The sequence below is a fragment of the Ambystoma mexicanum genome, chromosome 6q (genome assembly GCF_040938575.1).
Source record: "Ambystoma mexicanum isolate Mex_15411 chromosome 6q, UKY_AmexF1_1, whole genome shotgun sequence".
NCBI classification, from domain to species: Eukaryota; Metazoa; Chordata; class Amphibia; order Caudata; family Ambystomatidae; genus Ambystoma; species Ambystoma mexicanum.
In genome coordinates this window covers 361,795,634-361,804,347 of record NC_090937.1, presented here as the reverse complement: position 1 = coordinate 361,804,347, position 8,714 = coordinate 361,795,634, and the positions used below count along the sequence as shown (strand labels likewise).

At 45.5% G+C, this 8,714-nt stretch overlaps 1 pseudogene; it reads right to left on the bottom strand.

Annotated features, from left to right (window-relative positions):
- Positions 1-7,884: 7,884 nt before the first annotated feature.
- LOC138517262 (U1 spliceosomal RNA) lies at positions 7,885-8,018 on the bottom strand (annotated as a pseudogene).
- Between the last annotated feature and the right edge of the window lie 696 nt (positions 8,019-8,714).

The window sequence follows — 8,714 nt, the reverse complement described above, 5'->3', positions numbered from 1 at the left end:
ATCCAAAGTGAGAGTCAAGCAGTTTGCCAGAGACAGGAGCCAGATTGCAAACGGAAGCAGCTGGTCCCTAGGGACAGCTGAAGACCATTGCTTACATCAAGGTGGCGAGGAGAGATTTAACTGAGGGGTCCATTAAAATGAACTGTCTGCGGCTCTCTGTCAACTAAATAAACGTTAGAAGTAAATGAACTGATACTGTCAAAGAATATTTAAAAGTCATATCCCCTTAGAATCTGATATAGTACAGGGTATACCAATATGTATTGTTCAATGCGGTTTGCTGACCACTCTTCATAGCAGTATTGTTTAGCGCACATTTTTAATGCATTCTTTTGCTGCAAAATGAGGGGAGATCTCTATCTTACACTTACCCCAACACCCACCTCTACTCCCACCCACAACACACCCATCCCGTATACCTTCCTCGAGACAGTCCCAGAATGTATTTTTCCAGGAAAACCTTTAAAACAAATTGCAGTAGAAAAATACTGCAATGAAAAAATATCAGTGAAGAGACTGGTTACCAATCTATACCAAGTAGAGATGAATTAACTTCCTTTGTGATTACAATGGCAAGACAGTAGCAAAACATGTCTGGTTTTGGGATTTCTGTAACATTGGAAATGTCCAGGTCTGTCGTTCTGTAAATCCAATAGTCCAAATAAAAGTCTCAAATTGACATATTTGGTTTAGTCCTTAAAAGGGATACAAATAGGGTGGTAATAGAGGAAAGGGTTACCACAGACATCTGTGAGTGCGTCAGATTGTCACGCTTACTCATGATCTTGAATAGATAATACATTAAGGTGTTTTAATATAAGTTAACACCTGAGAACAATAATTCAGTGGTTTTAAGATTTGTTTATTACTTTGATTTCCTAATCTCGTGAACGCTCAACATTTTAAAAGCTAATTAGCGTTTTCTTATCTAAAACACGTCTAGATGTAAGCTGCTTGAAAGTAGCACTGTGGTTTTGTCAATGTTGTTTTACAAGTAAGGTTAATCAATGCATCATTCAGAATACATGCCCACCTTTTTGATTAAAGGATGTGTGTTTGATTTGAATAAGTTGTGGAACTGAATCCCTCATTGTTAATTGTGTATAGTGTCACTCTGTGATGAGGACCAAATAACCAGACAAATAAAAACATAAGCTTTACGTGTTTTGTATTAACTTGAACAGAGTGGGCAAAACAATAACTGGGGTAGGCATAAAGAGCAATACTAGGGTCAGGATATGAGTGGTGGCCCCTCCCACCCTTGTTTGAGTAACACTGAGTTTATCAGGGCCCTGTTCTCCAAAGTACACGTGCACATGTCATTTGATAACCTGACTCAACACCCCGTTTGAACATAAGATCTGCATGCTGCCTTCTAATAACAGGACAAGATAACCGCAGTACATGTCAAAAAGTCAGGGAAAGGCTGAATTATGCAAATCAACTTCCACAGGTGCCCAGGCTCAGCCTAGGAGGAGGCCTGACCCACAAACCAATAGACCCATCGTAATAAAATTCTTAGCAGGTCTCAACATTTTCCAGGAAGCCTGTTTTGTTTCCAGAGTACTAGAGTTCCAGTCCCATCCTCAATTAAAAATGCTCATGGTTCCGTCCAACTTTCCTGTGTATAGAAGCTGTCTGTTCATGGCTGTTTAGGGCCTCTGGGAGAAAGTAGAAGGACATTTTTCTCAGTGTTTTCTTGGGCATGTTTTCAACCTTCTCTGGCTATTAAGACAACCTGGCATTGTGGGCATGCTAAACTCATTGAAAGAACACGCCCCCCAAGGTTAGATGTGTCCAGGTCACAATAAACCTATCAGATCTAAAGTTTCTGCACTTATGCATTCACCATTTTAGGAGAATCTTCAATTTAGCATTGTATAAACAGGAAGATATTATTAATCAGTTACTAGCATTAATTATCTCTGTGAAGGATGCAGTAGCATAGGCAATAATCTTAGATTATTCCCACTTAATGTGACAGCACTAGAATTGACATCCCTATCTCACACGTTTATTATATACCTCGACCCATAATTAAATCCCTATTAAACTAGACCCATCAAGCATAACATTTTTATACAACAGCCAATGAGTCCTTCTTATCATAGTGCCAGGCTTGTATCGTCTCCTAGAATGATATTGACAGTCCAGCACCACGTGTTCCTCTTCATATGTTCTCCAACTCTTTTCCAACTCGTGTATGGCAACCCCCCAAGTCAGGTTATGGACCAGGGGAGATTAGGGGCATCTAAAGGTGCCAAACTATCCTATGTCCGCTCTGTTAGCTAGAGACACCTTTATCCTTAGGTGCCTGACCCCCCTCTTTCTCGTTTCAGCTTTTTTAAGCCACACTATTTCCCCGGCTTCCAATTCTATCCCCCTGGCTTCTATCAGTTCTTCCCTCTCTGACTGCTCCTCCTCCACCTCTTTACTCCATAATCCTTCTCTCTTACACCCCTTTCCCACTCTTCAACTGTGCACTCTTCTATTAAGTGTGAGGAATTGCCATCTGGCAACGGTTCAGAAGTCCTGACTTTTTTCATTTGTATAAAACATAAAATTATGTGGGTAAATTCCATCTTAGAAAGGGCTATTTGCTAACCAGATCCACCTTTCTGTTACCTCCAAGCTAAAAGCATAACACACACCTGTGCCCTGCTGCATCAGTCTCCTGATCTGCAGCTCCTGCTCTCTAGTGGCACAGAGCAGGTTCAGAGGTCACAGGTGCCCTTTGACATCTGTTTTGCATTTAATGTCTTCAGCTATATTCCAAACCCACATAGTCACAAAGAGTTACTATTCTGGTGGCTGCTTAATCTTTAAACATAAAGCCATTCCTGAGTGTAGGATATGGAGGAGAGCAATTCACATAACTATAAGAATTCACATCTGATTTATATCATAGATATGTCAACACTGTGTTTCCATGCCAGCTGTGGAAGGATTGTGTGCATGCTGTTCAGACAGCCTGCCCCGCCAGCCAGCAGAACAAAAGACTGAATGGCTGTGCTTATCTTTGATCCTTTGGGAAGTAATTTAACACCTATCTCCAGCAAGACAGCCACTCAGCAAGAGTTGTTCTAGAAAACAGGAATAAAAGGGCACCCACTACACAAAAGGACTACCCTCACACCAATATGTTGCATACAACAGGGCTTTTGATGCTACGGGTCTGGGGAGGGGGGGTGATTAATGAAGTCAGGGGCAAATCAGTATAAAGGGGGAAGGGTTCCACCATCTTGATTTTCGCTGTGACCTCTCCTTTCTTCCAGTTTCCCCTCACTTTTATTAAGCACAAAACACTTTGGTTGTGATATAACAAGGCAAACACCATTCATCACAAGAATACAGATTGGAACCCTTAAAACAGGCTTGCTTTTGTTGAATCATCTGTGGACGTTTGCCAGTAAAAGAATGATTCACTTTTTTTTCCATCCAGGCAGAAGGTAGAATGTGTGTAGACCCTGCTGGGAGAACAGTCCTTTTCAGAGTCCTCTGCCATTGAGGTGAAGGCAGGTGCTATAAGCAGAGGGAAGCTCTGCTCCCTAACCATCCCCAGGGCACATTAGGGGTGACCTGCTTGTGGAGCAAGACCTCCCTCTCTGTCAGTTACACCAATACCCAGGACCTCACTGGAGGTGAAGGAACCCTGCAGGTGTTTTCCAGCCTCCCCCGTGTTTGGGAGAATGTGAACAAGGACCTATGTTGTCTGTGAGCCCATGCATTGTGACTCACAACCAATATGCCAGATCATCCATGATCCCTGTGTTTTTCCACCATCAAACAGCACATTCAAACCAACAAAACCTTTGTTGTCTTGACTTGAACAAGAAGCTAATCGCTGTAATTGCCCCGTTCAAACCATCTGTTGAACTGTCTGTCCCTTCATTGGAGAACACGTTGATGGTTGAACCAACTGTGGTAAATTCATTGAACTGTCATCCTGGAGAAGCACTTTACACTGTCTTGTCCTATGCATCCTGTCCTCAGCCTCTTCATCCTGGAACCGACTGTAGATCTAACCTTGGTGGCCCTCATGATCTGCATTCGTTGACCCTGACTCAACACTTGCTACCCCCCTGGAACACTCAAACTGCTGCCCTTGAGTCTGGTTTGAACCACAAGCACAATGCCAAGAAGCTTAGTTTGACGCTGTCGAACTGTCAAGAACAGCAAGATGTTAGTATTGCCTCATAACCACGCCATTGATGTTGGGCCATCTTTTGGCCCTAGGCCTGGTTCAGTCACCTTTGATCCCTTTTCTCACTCAAAAACATATAATGTACAAACATTGTGGTTTTTTATTGCCTTTCAGCCCCTGGGTCTTAATCCAGAGTGCTGCATCTTTCTATCTTTTGCATACTCTGAACGTTCTGAAGGGGTGGGTTAGGGTTATGTGTTTCTATTTTGTTATTTTTGTGCATGGTGTGTGCAATTAAAGTATATATTGTTTTATTGAACCTTGATTGGACATTGGTTTATATTGGACTGTTGTATTTTTCTGATTAGGTTGCTTCTGGTTAGGGATGTCATGGTCTTTTTCAGCAGTGTGATAACCTTCTAGCAAGGTGATGGTATACCACAAGGTATTTTAAATATTTAAAATTCCCCTTAAGGTAGCAGCATTTTGGTAAAAAAATAGCTCTACAAAGCCTGGGATTTTAGGAAACACAGACCACTGAGTTAGCGTTAGATCCTATTCACTGTATGTTTACTTTATTTTGCTTTAGCTATAATGGATATGGCCTGTTTCACACAACAATATGTTTATTTTGGGGTCCCAAATATAAAACAAATATATGGCAAGTGCTGTACTATTGCATTGTATTCCTGCCCAGGTGCCAGTCCATATTTAGGGCTACACCTTTTACATCAAAGTTAACTGCAGCAAGAATGTATTCATTACAATTAACAGTTGCCAATTAAAACGCCTCTTTACCAGCCCAGATCAAACGAATACCCCACTGAAACATTATTGGCATTGCTGATTTTCCCTGACCTGATATTACAGGTTTGTTGCACTATAACTATCAGATGTTTCTTTTATCCATTCAAAACTAACTTTGTGCGAGGGACAGTCTAGAAAGGTAGGGCAGAGACCAATGGCGTTCCCTAAACATGGTGTTTTCTTCGCATAATCTCTAGAGGGAATTTATGATCCCTTCCTAGGGACATCAGGCAATCCAAATTCCAGTTTCTCTGCTGAATTCTTGTGCCTGGGAGCCTGTACAGCAGAGACATGGGACCTCATTACGATTGTGGCGGAAAGGCAACAACGTAGTGCTACCGGCGCCATTGTTACCTCTCCGCCACATTACGAGTTCTCCTTGCCGGTGCCGGACTGCATGCGTGGTCTGACCAGGCGTGCAGACCGGCACCCGCGAGCAGAACTCGTAATTGCAACGGCAGCGTTATAAACGGTGCCGGTGCAACCATGCTCCTCGGGAGGCTGGCCATACATGCACCCGAGAATGGGCAATTACCGGCCCATTCATCTCGTAATGGGCTGGTAATGGCCCATTCGCGGGTGCCGGGGCCGGTAGCAAGTTTGGCGGTAGCCGTGCCCTAAATAAGGGTACGGCTACCGCCAAACTCGTAATGAGACTCACTTTTCCAACTGAATGCCGTTTCATGCAGTCCAATTTCCACCCATCGGCTCATTTCATTCCTGTAGAAAATTTGCCAGTAACTTTAGCTTCCTCACATACTCTGCAAATCAGGCCCACATCAGCATTATACTCAAAAATCTCTCCAAGTCGCACATGCACCTTATGTTGTGATTTTATTTTTTCTTAGGTTGTGCTGTAGCAGCACTCCTTTCCTTTGATGAAGAACACTTGGATCTTCTGAAGTCAAATAGTTTATCCATAATCTGGTTAAAAAAAAGAAATAGCATTTATTTGCATGGAAACAGAGTGATGTGCTGTTGCTGTTCTTGTGCAAGTGGAGAACTTGTGTTCATGAGACCAGGGGCCTTTTATGACTGACGATTAGCTTGAAATGTTTAACGAGCCAAGGGCTTGCCACAAGGAAAGACTACAAGTAGCAAAATGTTTTTTGATATGAGCTACAGAACCTGTGATGACTAAATGAGCAGCTTACACCTCAGTGAAGTCCGCTGACTACCCATAACAAGCTGAACTAGGGATGCACAGTGGCATGTGTTCCAAGTCTGGCTAGAACTGCACCAGAAATGTCTAATGTTGTTGGTTGCCACCTTCATCTATGTATTTCCAGTTCCACCCATGTGAACTGTCACCGTCGCCCAGAGGTGAGTGACTGTTCCAATTACTCCCCCAACCTGGTCAGCATGTCACTCAAACTCACTGCATTGTAAAGCTCACTGCTCCCCATCAAATCTGATTTCTTATCTGTTATATGTTCTTTTGTGATCAAAAGAGCACTGTTCCTCCCTGTATATAAACTAAAATAAGGATTGCAACACAGCCAAGGATCGTGGTTGATCATCTCCCAGACAGAGGCACGAGAAACATGCAAGAATGCACCCTTTACCAGCACATCAGGGAGTGGGAGTTCAGTTCACATAAACATGGACCTCCTCAACTCAGAGAAAGGGGTGGTATTTGAATTGACTAGCATTCACCCTGACCCCTCGGATCGCATGCAGTAACTTTATATTCAATAGGACAGCAGCAGACAGACAGAACATTGGAGAATGCACCCACTGTCTCACACTCTCGCCATTTAAGCTACTTTTATTTTAATTTCATTATCCATATGTCATCTTTGCTATATAGATTGCTGTCACAAATCACACCTTCTCCCCTACTGCTATGCTTTGCAATGGGTAGCTGATAAAGTGTTAAAGATAACAAATTATTTACATTACAAAAGACTTCCATGGGGAGAGCAGCTGCACCCACCAATCCCTCACAAACATTCTGAACAAACATGACAGAATCATCAGGAATGAGTCCTTCCTCTCCTCGATCAATCTTCTTCTCCCCCTCCTCCTTCTTCTCCCTGCTCCTCTTCTGGCCCTTTTTCAGCCACCTCTCATCGCTCCTTCTCTGTCTTTTCCCTGTTCTCTCAAGACAAGGTATGAAAGTCTCATCAAAACAGGTTCACCCCTGTTCCTCCAAAACCATCAAGGACCGCATTGACACCCTGGCTCCTGCTCTGGCTGACTTCTGCAACCACTCCTTCGTCACTGGAGTCTTTCCTTCCCCCGTGAAGCACTCCCTTGTGCACCCTCTTCATAAGAAACCCTCTGCCAACCCATCCTGCCCGGCTAACTATCGCCCAATCTCCATCACTCCTTTCCCGGCAAACATGAAGCCCTGCTCTGTCCGAGATTTGCATGCATTCAGGCCTGGCCACCAGCCAGCAGTCCCTGTCAGAAGCAGGAGGGATCGATCAGGCCTGTTGCAGTATGACCACTGGCCTGTTGGCCCCAGACAGGCCGATGGCCCTCCTGAGCCGACTAGTCACCCAGCTTAACAAGAGCGTCTCAGGCGGCGTGCCCCCAGCCTCACGACAATGCTGTGAAGGCAAGGTATGATTGTGCCCCATCGGTGCACAGGCGGGGCACGTGACAGCTGGTAGCACCCTCCAGAGCTGGCTGAAGGGCCTGGGGGCGAAAACAGAGCCCATGCAGGGCAGCTTCAAGAGCAACACTTGATATCATGGGACGTACAAGTCTGAGGTTAAAAGCCAGTGGACTTCCCCCCTCTAGTGTATGCTGTGGATCTGAGCAGCACATCGCTGGCCCTTTTGACTTTACAAATACCCAATTAATAGACTGCAGCAAAATAAATTCTGCTACAAGACCAGTGGCTCTGTGTGCAACCAACCTACTTGCTTTCTCTCTCTCTGTCACACACACTTTACTTTTTTTTCAACAATTAATCAGGGGAAAACGCGAAAATAATGCAGTTGAATATCCCGCATTTGGGAACATCACAGGGGTCAGCAATTCTGATGGACAATGGATGAGCCTCGCCTCTGGGAGAGCTGTCTTTCTGATCACAGATTTTCCCCTGCCAGCTAAGTATGAGTTGCAATCGTCAGGGCAGGGGTCGTGCCTGTTCTGGAAGCCCCGCTAAGTGCGCGTGAGAAGGCAGGCCCTAAGCCAGCCCTCTGGGAAGGCCTGAGCCTCTGCAGTACTGCCTGGCCCATGGGTGGGGGCGCTTCGGCAGGAAGAGCCGAACAGAAAAGGCACATTGTAGCACAGTTCCTTTCTCCCATTAGGCCCTGCTCTGCCCGAGATTTGCATACATTCGGGCCTGGCCACCAGTCAGCTGGCAAAGTCGGAAGCAGGAGGGCTCGAGCAGGCCTGTTACAGTCTGCCCACTGGCTCCAGACAGGCCCATAGCCCTCCTGAGCACCAGGTTGCCCCGCTTAACATGTGCGTCTCAGGCGGGGTACCCCCAACCGGACACGGCAACGCCGTGAAGGCAAAGCCTGATCATGCCCCATCGGTGCTCGGACAGGGCAGGTGGGAGCCCCCCAGAGCTGGCAGGGCCCGCTCAAGGCTGGAGGGTCTGGGGGCAAAAACAGTGTGCTGGCATGGTGGCTTTAAGAACAACACCGGTACCTGATATCATGGGGCACACTTCCTGTTCTGGAAGCCCCGCTAAGTGCGCGTGAGAAGGCAGGCCCTAAGCCAGCCCTCTGGGAAGGCCTGAGCCTCTGCAGTACTGCCTGGCCCATGGGTGGGGGCGCTTCGGCAGGAAGAGCCGAACAGAAAA